This window comes from Trichosurus vulpecula, chromosome 2 (assembly GCF_011100635.1).
Source record: "Trichosurus vulpecula isolate mTriVul1 chromosome 2, mTriVul1.pri, whole genome shotgun sequence".
NCBI lineage: Eukaryota > Metazoa > Chordata > Mammalia > Diprotodontia > Phalangeridae > Trichosurus > Trichosurus vulpecula.
Window position 1 is genome coordinate 312,133,592 of NC_050574.1, and position 14,337 is coordinate 312,147,928.

Genomic DNA, 14,337 nt, shown 5'->3' on the forward strand with positions numbered 1-14,337 from the left:
GCCTGGGTCTCAGTTTCCTTCCCTATAAAGTGGGAAGGTTGGATTAGATAAATTCTAAGCGTCCTTCCAGTTCTAACACACTCTGAATCTATTTTTAGGTATTTTATGTCTGTCTTATCTCCCTAACTAGGTCGTGAGAACATGGATCACTTCTTTTAGGTTTCCATATATCCCAAGTTACCCAGCAGAGCGTCCCACATATAGAAAGTGCTTGGTAAAATATTTATTTGTTGACTATCACAAAGCGATTTTTTTTCTTATGGCCAACAATACACACTCAGCCTTGGGTCTAAAAAGTCAAAGTGCAGGTTTCCTGCCAGCTCATCTACAGCAATAATACCCTACAAATGGGATTTCCTGGACCTCTTAGTTAATGTTGACTCAGAGGACCAAGAACTTCAGGCTCTCTTGCCTCCAAAGGGTTAATAGTTGTTTTCTGTCAGGGGAATGAATGGTACTCACTTCAGGGCATTGGGCATGCTGGCTAGGATCATGCTTATTTTATAGATTATGGTTTGATTCCTCTTAGCATTTAATGGCAGTGAGTAATTTGGGGGGGTAGGAACTAATGGAACATTGATGCTCTTTAAGAAATGACAACTGAAGAATTCAGAAAAACTTGGGAAGATTTGTAAGAAGTGACGCAGTGCAAAGTAAGCAGAGCCAGGGGAACAATTTACAGTATGACCATAATAACAGAAAGGGAAACAGCACTGAAAACCTCAGAACTCTGATCAATGCAGCAAACACAGCTGCAAAGGACTGAGAGTGAAGCATTCCTCCTGTCCCTTGGCACAGAAGAAGAGACTGGAGGCGCAGAGGAGACATCCGTCTTCAGGCATGGATAATGGGTTAATTCATTTTGCTTAACTGCACTTCTTGTAACAAGCAAAGGTTGTCTGGGGGTTTGGGGAGTCAATGCGAATCAACATCAATGTTTTTTTAAAGCCAAGAGAATATTAACTGATTTTTTAAGTATTAGGCACTATTTAAACAAAACCCAAACCATTCAGCAATAGGCAGGCCAAATCTAAGACCTAATGACTTGATCATTTCCTTTAGATTTTTCTCCTTCCTTTTTTGGGGGTGCATATCAAGTTCAATAGAGTATTTTCCTTCACTGGCCAAAGCTATTAAAGGGTGAGGAGGACCATCAAATAACTTATATAGAATGATCAAACCACCAACAGGCCCTGATTGGGAATGTTGACCATAGGTAACATCAGGGACCAAATGCATTAAAAATCTTATTTTAAAAAAGAAAGAAAGAAAAAAACTGCATCTACTCTTAGTCCTTAGAAGTTTTTCCTCTTTTTGAAACAGTGTGACCTGTTTTTGGCAGGGAAATGAGGACCCCGGATCTGGAGAATTTGGGAAGATGTTTCAAGAGGGGAAGGTTTCCTTACTGTTGTTTTCCTGTTATTGTGATAAGCTAAGAGCCTCCATCCCAGTCTCTTTTCACACTTACCAGAAAGGAATATATCACCTTGAGCCTAGTCAGACTGTCCACAGACAAAAGCCCGCCTCAAAAGAAGTCAAGTACGCCTTAGGAAACATTCCAGTAATACCAGCCCCTTCATCTCAAGAGACCTACCCAAGGATCCCGGCTGTTTCTGTCCCACCATTCAGGGACAAGCCAGTGCTGCTCTGCCGATCCTGCCGGCGTCGGTACAGCTCAGAGGATGCCAGATCCCGGAGTCTCATGCCAGCCATGGTGCCCCCACACCACTATGCAAGTAGAATAGGGAAGGCCAATTGGAAATTGGCTCTGTGAGGGCCAAAGCCCAAGTGACTCACTTTTCCGGTTAGGAGTTTTGATGGACTTTTTTTTTTTTTGCAATGTTCTGACAGGACAGAAGGCTGTCCCAAAGCTGTGTAGCCCTGTTCTACTCTTCTAAAATCACAGAACTTCCTCTGGAATAAAGGTCAGCCTCTCTTACCGACCTCCAAAACAATTTCCATGAGCATCCATCCAAAGAGAGTCACTCCGTCTGGGTCAATACATTTCAAGGATCAATCTGCAAAAGGTCCATCTTCAATTAACTGAATTTCATTCTGAATCTTCTAGCACAGAGTGGTAATTCAATCCAGTAAGCCTTGAAGTCAAACTAGTCCAGAGCATCAGAAACACAAAATGAATTAAGATAAATTAACCCTACCCCAAAAAGAAGCTCTAGAGGTATGCCACACAGAGCTCCATCTGCTCGATGCTATTCTTCCGCTGGCTGCTGCATTGGACAATATCTTCACATTCCTTCGTGGGATAAACCAAGCTCCTCAAACCATTTGTGTCAAGCACAACCCTCAACAAACCAAAAAGAGGCGGGCTTGTAGACTTCTGCCCTCCAATCTGGAAGAGCTAGGGATGGAATCGGGAACTCAAGAAAAGGCGCATGCTTCACATTCCAGCCTTCAGAGCACTGGCTCTGTTTGTAGCAAACTGAACAGGGGTTTTAACCAGTAACCCACCCTTTCTACCACCTCTTCCCCACCCCTCCTCCACTCTTGGACTGAGGCTCACATTACACAAAGGGTCTCCAAAGGGCAGTGGCACCAATCTGTGAAGGAAGGCGAAGTTAGTTTCAAAGAGGAAAGAAGTGGGGAGGGGAAGACTGGTGGAACTCCCTAGCCAGGATGTTATTCAATCGGGAGCAAGAGAATGAAAAACAAGTCTGTCTCAGGGTTTAGTTTAATCTAGGGGTGGGTCATTGAACGGTGAACTTCCAAAGAAGCCAAAAGAGGCATTTGGAGATATATTCACAGAGCCACAAGACTTGAGAGTTTGTCTGGGTGGATGTAAGAAGATGCCACACTCCAGTCAAGCAGAATTCCATAGTTCCTAACCTGTCCAATGCAGCAGCCAGCAGGAGAGTACCAGGACCCTAAGAAGAAGGGCTTTGCCACTTAAAAAAAAAAGCAATTGGGATAGGGAGCATGATAGGCTGCTAGGCCCAGATCCAAGAAGGGCAAAGTGAGGAGACCAAGGAACAACCACAACTTCATTTCTCCCTAGTTAAAAGTAGAAAGCTGGCCAGTTTCCCCTGTGCCTAGGCAACTAACACCCTGAGTGCAGCAATTCAAAATACACCTAAGCCTCAAAATATTTGCATGAAAGGCAATATTCCTTAGCCTGTCCAAGAGGGTAGGTAGAAGCAAGAGTGGGTGGGAGAATACCAGGAAGGTTTGATTTAAATGCATTTTTTAATTGGGAGAGATTAATGGGGTCACTTGTGATTCTGGAAAAAATGAATCTCTCATTCAGTGTTTGAACAATTCCCATTGGCAGCTGGAACACCATAAGTAATTACTAATACAGTAGGATGCCAACTGCTCATGAAAATCCTTAACACTGATTCAATTTCCTTCCAATTATTCCACAGTGTTGTCAGAAAGCCATAGTGATATCTCCTTCCCTTGTTTCAAAATAAGGTGCCTGGAAGGCATTAACTATTTGGAATACTATTAATGGACAGCACTGTGTTTTTTTTTCCTTTAACTTAAACAGGAAGAAATCACCAGGCAGATCTTCAAATAAAAGACTTTCTCTTCACCTAATAGAGGCAATAACATGCACATTCAAGATTTTAGACTCAGCAGCTAAAAAGATGATGATCCCTTCGGTTTCTTTAGGAAGAGAAGTTGTCTAGCAAACACCTTAAATCAGTCATTCTCTAAGATTTTTCTGGGACCTGCATCTTGACACATGAACCAGAAGCCTACAAATACCTTGCCATACAATCCTGGAATGTGAGCACAATCTACAATTGCTTTCTTTGTATCTTCAGTGCTTATCACAGGAAGTGCTTAACAGACTCGTGCTCACTGAAATGTGTAAACCTACACATACTGGGAAAACTATTCTCAGGGAATCCCTGAATTATCTCTTTAATATTACTATCTTCGGTCATTCATTTCTTATTTTTCCTCTTCTCTGAGACTTTTTACCTGCCCATTATAACTGATCCAATGCCTCTTTGCCAAATAAGAGGTATACAACCCAAAGACACAAGAAGCTAGGGGATAGGTGAGGAGGATAGTGATGACAAATGGAAAATCTTCCCAGAAACCACAAATTAGAGGCTTTCACCTTAAATGGACTTAAGGTAGTGGTTGTGTGTGTGTTTGTGCATGCATGTATGTGTATATGTGTGTGTGCATGCATGCACGTGTGCATGCGTGTATGTGTGTGTGTGTGTGAAATTTAGGTTGGCATTCCTGATGTCATAGTTAGTCGTCGAATGCAAGCTCTGTCAAGGTGCCAAGAATTTTAAATTACCATCCAAGTAACAGAGACTCGATGATAATAAGGTTACTTATAATTGCTTTAAGTTTTTCCAAGCCTTTCTCATTTATGATCTTCTGTAGTCCACAACATTTTTGATAAAAGGATACAGTTTGATAAAAGGAACAGATTCAGGAAAACCTGAGAGGGCCTTACGAACTGATACAGAGACAGTGCAGAAAGCAGAACCAGGAGAACAATTCGTACAATTGTAAGGTATTGCTCCTTTGTGATATGGTTATTTGATTTAATGAAAGGTACAGAAAAAGGACATTCATGTAAGAAGTCACATGAAAAAAAGCAGATTGAAGAAACACAAACGGTTTTGAAGATCTGAGCAAAAACAGCCTCTCCAATAAAAGTACTGAATCTATTTGAAAGAAGCTCAGAGATAAGAGCACTGAGTGGTGTTAGAAATGGTTTCAGTGCCTTGTTTTCAAGCAACTACTTTGTGTATGTTGTTTATAGGAGTTTGGAATTTATTGCTGGAAAAGTCTGTTTGGAGACCACAGAGGAACTGTATAATAACTTCTTGTCTTATACCTGATAGAAATATAGATGTTGGGTTCTCAACCTAATCTAAAGATGGGTCATTACTTATGAAGAGGCCTTAGTCTGAGGCATTAGAAGCCAGAAAACAGAAGCCAATGGGTAGAAGCCAATGAAAAAAAAAAAGAACAGAAGCAATAGGCATCAGAAAGAAGCACAGAAGATAGAATAAGTGGAGCAAAGATGGGGGAAGAGAAGAGCAGAGGAACTGAGACTGTAAAAAAAATACCTTAAAGTATATATTGCTTCCCTTTCCCCTCCCCCAGCTTCTGGGAGCTTTTCATGTGCCTTCCTACATCCACTCTTCCCTCCTTGGGCACTGTTTCTATTGGTGAGAAAATGTTTGTGGGTGGACTGCTGTATTTTAACATACTTTATTTTGCCTTCCATTGAGTAGATGGTAATGTTCTAATTGTTCTGATTTTTGTCTGCGAGGTAAATGTTTCGTGTTGAAGAGTCAATGGTATCTTACCACTAGAGGGTCACTTAACAAGATTATTTCTATTGTTATGTATCTTCCACAGAATCATGAATTATTTTAATATATTTATTTTTGTAATTTTTTTACTTTATTATAAAAGAGACTGTAAGGAAAAGTTTCATTCTATCAAATAAAATGCTTTTTCATAAACAACAACCAAAAAAGGAGTTAATGGTGTTGCTGTAACTGATACATATATAAATGTTAAACACACTAGTAGGGGCTCAGGAACTACATCAGAGAGTATTCCTCCCCCAGCAAAATCTGCTCATAAGACTAAAAATGAGATGTAGCCGTGTGGGAGCTGTGTTCCTCCCACCCCAGGAACATTATCTCTCTCTCTCTCTCTCTCTCTCTCTCTCTCTCTCTCTCTCACACACACACACACACACACACACACACACACACACACCCATCTGCCTATAATGAATGCAGGCAGTCAAAAGACAGAAGTAAAGCTTAGGTGCCCCAACCCCGCCACACCTAAACTGCATAATGAAAACAACATTGTAAAGGAAAACAATTGTGAAAAGATTTAAAAACTAGGATCAATGCAACGACTCCATGACTCCAGAAGATTAGTGGTAAGTATGCTTCCCATCTCTTGGCAGAGGGGTGATAGGCTAGAGATGCAGAATGAGACACACATACATTTTCAGACATGGACAATATATGGATTTGTTTCACGTGACTATTTTTTTTACAAGGGAGAGCTTTTACTAATGGGGAGAGGGATGGAGCAATAGCAAAGAACGATAATGATTGATATACTAAAAAAAAAATTAAGAAAATAAAGAAAAAATGTCAATGAATTGTTTTTAAAATACAGGGAAAAAAGCAGAAGGATATTCAGAAAGGAATACAGACAAGCAGGGAAGTGTTGGAATCACCATGTTAAATTTAAAACATACTTTACTTTTTTTTTGGAGGGGGAGGGCAGGGCAATTGGGGTTAAGTGACTTGCCCAAGGTCACACAACTAGTAAATGACAAGTGTCTGAGGCCAGGTTTGAACTCAGGTCCTCCTGACTTCAGTGCCAATGCCCTATTCACCGTGCCACCTAGCTGCCCCTAAAACATACTTTAAAAACGCATACAGTACACAAGTCAAGACTTGAGGTTTCATTCTCAGTCTTCTTTTCTGTTCTTTGTACAGGGAGATGTTTATGTTTGTTGATATTTGTCAAGTTCAGCATCGATATAGTACTGCTTTACATATGTTATATCATTTGATTCTCACAACAACCCTATGAGGTAGATGCTTCAGATGAGGAAACTAAGGTAAAGAGAGGTTAAGTGACTTGACCAGGTTCATGCAGCTAAGTATCCAAAGTAGGATTTGAACTCAAATCTTCCTGACTCCAAGTCCAACAATCTATACTGATCCACATCAACTATGTGATGAATAAAAAGCAAAATTTTGAAACAAAACAAAAAAGGTAAATACAGCCAAGTGTTATTATCCCCCGTTTTACAGATGAGGAAATAAAGGCATGACTTGCCTGAAGCCACGCAGCTGATTTGTGTCAAAGCTGGGATTAGAGCCCAGAAGGCAATTCAGTGAAAAGACTGCTAGACTTGGAGTCAGGTGAACTATATTCTAGTCTCTCTTTCATCCCAATTACAGTTATCCCTTCCACATCTTGACTTTCCCCATCGAGGTTTTGATATATTACAGATTGGCATAAGGAATTACTGTAAATGAGAATTTGGGGGGAGTTTTTCGGGAGTCATAGACAACATGTAAAGTCCAGCAGACAACACGGCTTTGACCTACATATGACCAAATACTTAACCCAAATTTTACAATAAGGTACTATAAAAACTCCATAAAAGAAACAGAAAAAATTCAGACTTCTTGTCTGTTACGAAGGGAGGGCCAAAAAATTTTATGAGGATTTTCTAGAACAGGGGCCCCATGCCCCTAACCTGCACGATGTGGAAGGGATAACTGTATAAGACCTCAGACAAATTATTCCTCTGACCTCGGTTTCCTTATCTGTAAAGTTAGTGAATTTGACTAGATGATCACTAATGTCCTTTCCAGCTCTAAGGTTACATCATTCTGTGCCACAGACCCATACTATTTTATAAATATCTGTCAATCAATAAACACTTACTACTAATAACAATAGCTAACATTTATGTAGTACTTAGTGGGTGGCAGCCATTGAGCCATGCACTGGAAATATAAAAGAAAAGGCAGAAGACAGTGCCTACTCTCAGCTCTCAAGGAGCACACAGTCTAATGGGGAAAACAACGTGCAAACAAGTACGTACACACGACATACAGGATAAATTGAAAATAATCAACAGGGAAGCAGTAGATGTTTGTCCTGAGTAGCATTTTCTTTTAACCTTTCAAAGGGAATCCATGTCTATCCTTTCATTTTATTCTTGCAGCAGCTGAGTATGAGACTTTGGGCATGAGAAAACAGGCACCCAGGGGTACTGCATCTTGTCCCAAGTGATACAGAAAGTTAGCCTAAGGAGCAGGTATTTTCTACCAACAAGGAGCATTCAATTCAATTCAGCAAACCCTTATTAAGCATAGCACACTGCTCTAGGCACTGGGAAAGATTCAAAGCTTCCAAAGGGCAGCATCCAGCATTCAGGGCAACAGGAGTAGAAGGCGACTTAATGACTTTGAAGGTCTCTTCCAATTCTGTGGTTCAGACCCTTATTTTCAATGACATAAGACAGTGCAGCTGACTAAGACTATGCCCAAATAAAAGATAAGAAAATGTAACTCCTTTTTTTATAGAAATGGGAGCCTGTGAGTGTGAGGCATTATACGTATTGGGTTGACATATCGGGTAGTTTTGCTGTACTGGTTTTGTTTTCTCTCTTTTAATTCTCTGTTACAAGAGATGGTTCTCTGAGTAGGGAAGGAAGGAGGAATATAATCACAAATAAAGGTGATGCAAAAATCCAAAGATATGAATAAAATATTTTTAATGTTTCAAGCCAGCATAAGCAATAGCAAAGTAATTGCATAAAAGAAATTGTAAAGGAAAAAGAGTTAAAAGATGGGGGGAAGATTTGGAAATTTACCAAATGTACAAACTAAATTCCCTTTCACTTCTACTCTATTCCTCCTTCTCTACAGGCAAGACCACAGGAGTTTTTCTATTCTTTATTAACCTACCACCACATTCTCCCTCATTTCTATCCTTGCCACTGCATTCAAGTAAATCCTTGTCATCAACTACTCCCTGCTCCTGAGAATCTTTAGGAGACAAGGGCTCCAACGGCATCCTCAATTCCAGACCATGGCCCCTAAGGTAGCAATGCCAAAGGCAAAGAATTAGACACCTGGCCTTACACAGTACTACTCAAACCTATAAATTTCTTCTCCTAGGCCAAGCCACAAACAAAAATATTAGTAGCTCCTTCGAGGTTGTTGATCACTTACTGAGAAGCCAGATAACCTCTCTGGTAATTGATTGGCCCAATCAAAAGTGAGGAATTATTCTGTACCCTGCAGGGAATTCTGAAACGAGACTTTAGGTGAAAGAAATCTAAATCTAGACCTCAACACTCTCTGCCAGAAGCCCAGGAACTCCAAAGCAAAGCCTATAAGGACCAAGGTCTTCTTCTACACCCATAACTCAAGCTCTGACTCTCCCACCCCTATCCTATGGCTGCCCCACCCTCCCCACCCCCGATTGTAACCACAGTTAGAGGGATAGTGAGGGAGGAGGTGGTGAACTAAGCCAGCTATGTGGGTGTGGCTTTGTCAGGGCAGGCATTATGAAAATTCACCTCAAGGATCCAGTACTCTGAAGACAATCAAGGGATATCCACCAAGACGAAGGCTCAACCAAATACTATTGCAGCATCTTTGCCTCTTAAAAAATCACCAAGGAAACAAAACACAAAATTTAACACTAAAGCAACACAAAGACTGCTGTTTAAAATACTAACCAAATTGGGAAGAAAAGTTCTGCTATCACTCTGACTCACCCACATCTGATTATTATATGGGATATACCTGGAAGTTCTCTTCCCTTGTTCTTTTTGCTCCTGAGGGGAAGATGAGCTTCATACAGTGATGAATAAATAGGTAGTGACCTAGGTGGTGGATTCCGAGTGATGCTAGAAAGGGCTCTAAACTCAAAAGTATTTCCCCTAAAGATCTGCTACAGAGACCTAGGATTCATGCCTTAGAATAAAGGTACTCAAATCACTTCCTCTTTTAAAATGTAAATATCCCTGGGAAGAGACAGATAGTAAATCCTCACCAATTATTAACACACCTGTGTGAATTAGTTTATCAACTCACATTTTTCCCCCAGAAGCAAATGGAGATCAGTACCCTACAGGAATGACTTTTTTTTGATTGAGGAAAGTGAATTAGAAGCACAGATCCCTGAGGAAGGGTGTTAAAATAGGCCTCAATGAGCACATAATTTTGTCAGCAGAAAGGGGATTAAGGGGATTCCCTACCATTGACCACTTGTGACCCTGCTTTTGCAACTACCACTTCTGGGAATGAGAGTATAAAAAACTTAAGCAAATGGGAAATACCCATCAGTAATGTGAAAGGCAAGCCCCAGCAAACCAGTCTACAAGTACTCTCTGCCGGGCATTAAGGTTCCAAAGAATGACAAAGATAGTCCCCACCTTGTAGGAGTTCACATTTTAAGAGGAGAGACTACACGTAATTAATGTACATATAACATGTATGCAGATAGATGGAAAGTAACCTAAGAGAGAAAGGCACTAGTAGCTGGGGAAACTGAGAAAGGCCTCCAGCAGAAGGAAGGATCTGAGCTGTCTTGAAGGAAGTCTGGGAAGCTAAGAAGCAGAGGTAAGGAGGGAGAGAATTCCAGACACTGAATACCAATGTAAAAATAGAAGGAAGATAGGGGTCTGTGTGTAAAGACAGCACGTAGGTCAATATAGATGGATTTTAGGAGGGGCGGGAGGCTGGATGGAAGTAAAGTGTAAGAAGACTGGAAAGGTGGGAAGGAGACAGGTTGTGAAGACCTTTAAAAGCCAAATGGAGGGGTTTATAGTTGATCCTAGAGGTAATAGGGAGCCACTGGCATTTACTGAATAGGTGGGGTAACATGGCCAGACCTGTACTTTAATTTAATGTTGTATTTTTTCTGCCTGCTTACATGTAAAAACAATTTTAACATTCTTTTTTTAAATCTTGAATTCCAAATTCTCTCCTTCCCTCCCTCACCTCCCCCACTCATTGAGAAGGCAATCAGCTTGACATAGATCATACAAGTGTAGTCATGAAAAACACATTTCAACATAAGTCATGCTGTGAAAGAAAATAGAGACCCAAAAGAAGGAAAGTAAAGAAAAAGTATGCTTCAATCTGCATTGAAGTCTCCACCAGTTCTCTTTCTGGAGATGGACAATACTTTTCATCATAAGCCCTTCAGAATTGTCTTGAATTGTATTGCTGAGAAGAGCTGTTAATCACAGTTGATTTTCATACAATGTTGCTGTTATCGTATGCAATGTTCTTCTGGTTCCGCTCATTTCAGTTTGCATCAGTTTGTGTAACTCCAGGTTTTTCTGAGAGCACCCTGCTCAAAATTTCTTATAGCACAACAATATTCCATCACAGTCATATAGAATAACTTGTTCAGCCATTCCCCACTTGAGGGACATCTCCTAAATTTCCAATTCTTGCCACCATTAAAAAAGTTGCTGTAAGTATTTACGTACTTATCGGTCCTTTTCCTTTTTTGTTTTTTATCTCTTTAGGACATAGACCTAGTACTTGATCAAAGGGTACAAATTATTTTATAGCCCTCTGGGCATACAGACCTATATGTTAGAAAAATCACTTCGATATGAGTGGAGGATGAACTGGAGTAAGGAGATACTTGAGGCCAGAAAGCCAGTTAGAAAGCTAATATGGAAATATTAGCATGACTTCACATATATAATCATATCATATTGTTTGCCTTCTCAAGGACGGAGAGAGAATTTGGAATTCAAAATTTTTTAAATATGAAAGTTAACATTTTTTACATGTAGTTAGGAAATATTTAGTGAAAAAAATTAAAAAAAAATTTTTTAAAGAAAGCTAATGTAATAGCAGCCCAGGTGAAAGGTAATGAGGGCCTGAGTTAGGGTAGTGACTGTGTAAATGGTGAGAAGTGGATGTATATGACAGATGTCGTCAGATCAACAAGTATTTATTAAGCCTTACTATGGGCCAAGCACTGTATTAAAGTGCTGGGGAAACAAAAGAAAGAAAAATAGTCTCTGCATTCAATTGTGATTGATTCTAATTTTGTGAAGGCAAAAATGACAATATTTGGTAACAGATGGGATATGTGAGGTGAATGAAAGGGAGGAATCGAGGCTGACACCAATTTTGTTAGTCTGAGCGACTAGGAGGATGGTGATCCACTGAAGAGTAACAGGGAAATGGGGAAGAGGGAGGAATTTGGGGGAAAGATGTTTGAGATTCCTACAGGATATCAATCTAGTTCGAAATGCCCAAAAGGCCTTAGGGGATGTGGGACTAAAGACCAGGAGATGGACTAGGGCGATAGATAGATAGATAGATAGATAGATAGATAGATAGATAGATAGACAGACAGATGGATAGATGGAGGAATAGATGGATGGATGGATGGATGGATGGATGGATGGATGGATGGACGGACAGATGGATGGTTGCACAGATGATTGGATGAATCATCTGTCCCAAGATGATAATTAAATAATTATTAGAATTCAATAATAATTAAAGGGGAGCTGATGAGATCACCAAATGAGATACTTACTATAAAGGGAAAAGAAAAAAGGGCCTAGGACAGAGCTTTGAGAACACATATAGCCACAGATGAACCAGTAAAGGAGATTAAGAAGCAAAAGTGGCCAACAGAAGAGAAGTAGGAATGGACAGCGGTGTGTGGATAGTTAAATTTTCAGTGTGTGCATTTATACCTCAGAAATCTGATGCTACAGCTCAAGAATTTGATTTGTTGTTTTGTTGATTTGTAGATTTAAGAAAGTGATAGAGAAAATGTTAATAAAGCAGGTTAAACTTAAAAGTATGTCATGCATGTTCAGAGAGTCTGTTGTTAAATAATTACAGGCACATCTCTGGGCAGAGGGGGCAGAGAGAGAGAAAGAGACAGACAGAGAGACAAGCAGAGACAGAGAGAAACACAGAGAGAGGATCTTGGTTAGCTGCTGACTTCAGGTAATCTTTTCTTAGGAGCCCCTCCTGTAGCATAGCCAGCTACAGTCAGGCCTGTTTCAAATGAAAGGGCACTGAAGAAGAGCAACGAAGATAGAGTGGACGGAGAACTCTCCATGGAGTTAGGAACACTGAGGGTCAAGCCTCCTGTACACACAGCCTAGTTGCTGGTCCCTGGGCAAGCCACATACCATCTCTTCACAGGACTCAGGGACAGGCATCTATGTTAGACAACAAACCTGAGAGAAACCACCCTGATCTCAATCTGTGGAAGAAGTGCCTCTACAGGAGCCCCACACACTGATGAAATCTCAAATCCAATTCAAAAGAAAAGAAAAAAGAAAAAAAAATCAGTGAATCTGGGAGCCAAGAGATCTGGACTCTAGTCTTGGGACCTACTCTTAACTCACAATGTGACCTTGGGCAAGTCACTTCCCCATCTTATCTTCCATTTCATCAGGAAATCCATATTACAAGGAAGGCGTTGGCCTAGATGACTTCTAAGCTTTCTGCTTTCCAGTGCTAAATCCTGTGCTTCTTTACATAATATGGTCACACCAATGTTGGATCTGAACCAGAAGGGACATCAGAAGTCATGTAGTCCAACCGTCCCATTTTATAGATGAGGAAACTAAGGCCCAGGAGTGGGAAGTAACCAGAGCAAGTTCACAAGGTAATAAGTAGTGAAGCAGGAATTCAAACCTAGGTCTGGATCCAAATTCAATCCTCCTTCCACTCTATGATGTCACCTCTACCTTTCCAAGTATTGCTCAAATTCAACATGAAACATAAATGCCAGGCAAGTACCTGTAACGTATTTGAATAGACTACATTATTGTAATATTCAACTCAACAAACATTATGTATCAACAAACAGCAATTAAGCACTTACTGTAAGTAGACCGTCCTAGGTGCCAGGAGAGAGACAAAGTTCAAATGAAATTTGTCCCTGGCCTTATAGTCTAATAATATAATATCTAACAGTCCTTCTACTCCCCATTTAAAGTCAGTAACTATCACACTGCAGTGATATACGAAAACTGAGCCCGGTCAAAGAGAGAGCAAAGAACTTAAAAAAATATCTTTCCACTTATTGGGAATGAAAGGCTCATACAAGCCGGTAAATATTTACTCCACCTACATGTGAGCTGCCCAGTTCGAAGGTCCATTTGTTTTAGGGGAGAAAAACAATAACAAACCCAGAAAAATTCCTATCCACAAGGAGGAGAAGACGGGAATCCTACTTAAGAGAATCAGGCTTCCAGGAGTATCTGAATGCTTTAGTGACCATGTGATCTGTGGCAGAATTTCCTCCTGAGAACAATGGAGCTCCTGGAAATGGCGGTTCTCTGATTATGCCCAAAGGATTAGCACAGAAGCTTAATATAGCCCAGGGTATTTTCTCCTGCCTCTAACGTGAACAAGCCCCGAGAGTAAAGGGATGATGACATATAAGGTGTGTGTCATTACAGTTATATAATACTTTTGTTGTTTAGTTTTTTCAGTTGCGTCAGACTCTTCTTGACTCCATTTGGGGTTTTCTTGGCAAAGATAGTGGAGTGGTTTGCCATTTCCTTCTCCAGCTCATTTTAAAGATGAGGAACTGAGGCCAACAGGGTTAAGTGACATAACCAAGGTCACGCAGCAAGTAAGTGTCTTAGGCCAGATTTGAACTCAGGAAGATGAGTCTTCCTGACTCTTAGGCCAGCATACGTTTATACTCTTTTTAATGATTATTAGTAAGGGATTAAACTTGCAAATATATTCAGTTTAACAAACACTAATGAAGCATCACCATCTATGTGTAAAAAACCATCCTAAGTACTGTTGATACACTGACAGT

At 40.3% G+C, this 14,337-nt stretch overlaps 1 protein-coding gene across 2 annotated transcripts in view; it reads right to left on the reverse strand.

Moving 5' to 3' along the window:
• The window catches only part of LIMS2 (LIM zinc finger domain containing 2), an 83,771-nt gene that overhangs the window by 49,481 nt on the left and 19,953 nt on the right, over window positions 1–14,337 (reverse strand). The window lies entirely within an intron of this gene.